Here is a 1,287-nt window from a genome sequence, read left to right as displayed (position 1 = left end):
CTGTGGACTCTTTAGCCCCTAGGCATTTGTTCTGTGTGCCTCTGTGTGGACTTGAACCTCTACCTTTGTGGTTGGTAGCTGAAGGCACAATCCACCAAACCCCAAAATCACTGCCATCGCGTCAATTCTGACTCATAGCAACCCTGCAGCCCTTTTTGTGGGTAGAGAGCCCTTTCTCCCACACAACTGGTCAGTGATGATTCTGAACTGCTGCCCTTGTGGGTCACGGCCCAATGCACAACCAGCACTCTCTCCGTTAGCTTAAAACCTCAGAAGGACAAACTCACTACAACGGAGTCAATGCCACTCCAGAGCAAGCTAGAACTGCCTCTGTGACTTTCCGGGACTGTAACTCTTTATGGGAGTAGAAACCCCTCCACCCCCCAAACCAAACCACACCTTATGGGAGTAGAAACCCCTCCACCCCCCAAACCAAACCACACCAAACCCGTCTTTCTCCCCCATAAACATTACAGCCCAGAAAACTCCAGGAAGCAGCAGCTCTCTCTTTACCACACCCTTCCCTGCATCCCATTACATTCTAGGTATTTAAATGTTTTTACAGCTTTATTGAGGTGTAATTGACAGTAAACCACACACATTTAAAGTACACTCAGATGAGTTTTCAGACCCGTGAAATCACCACCATTCAAGATACTGCACGTATCCAAGCCCCCCACCCCACCCCTCCAACCATCCCACCCAGGTTCCTCCCGCTCTTGTTACAATTTTCTACAAAAGGAATCAGACAGTATAGTAGGCTGTCTTTGATCGGGGCTTCTCTCCCTGCACATAATGGTCCATCAATGCATGCTGCTGTGTATTCGGGGGTTCCGTTTTTCACATGAGAAAACTGAGCGTGGCTTGCCCCGGGTGATTCCGCTGAGAAGGTCCTTGCAGGGTTAGGGGGCCCTGGCGGCGCGGGCTCCAGGTGGTCCGCGCACGAGGGGCGCCCCGGGCCGGCCTCGCGCGCCCCTGCTGGAGACGCGTAGTATTGCACCGGTCGACGCGGGCAGGTGCAAAGGCAGCCCCGCCCCGCGGGGCGGGCCGTCTCAGCGATCCGGAGGGGGCGGTCCTAGGAGGTGGGGTCCTGGGCGGGGCTTCGGGGCGCTGGGGGTGGCAGATAAGGGTCTGCGGGGGCTCCCGCGCGCCTGGGAGGAACGATAAGGCGGTGCCGGGGACGCGGGGGGAGGAGCGCACAGCAGGAACGAGCCCTAGTTTGGGCGCCAGCGGACCAGCCCCGATCCGGAGGTGGGGCTTGCGAGGGGCGGGGCGGGGCTTCGGCGC

The sequence above is a fragment of the Echinops telfairi genome, unplaced genomic scaffold (genome assembly GCF_000313985.2).
Source record: "Echinops telfairi isolate 266 unplaced genomic scaffold, ASM31398v2 ScPeMD7_36;HRSCAF=134, whole genome shotgun sequence".
NCBI lineage: Eukaryota > Metazoa > Chordata > Mammalia > Afrosoricida > Tenrecidae > Echinops > Echinops telfairi.
The sequence above is the reverse complement of the archived record's forward strand: the minus strand, read 5'-3'. Positions refer to the sequence as shown.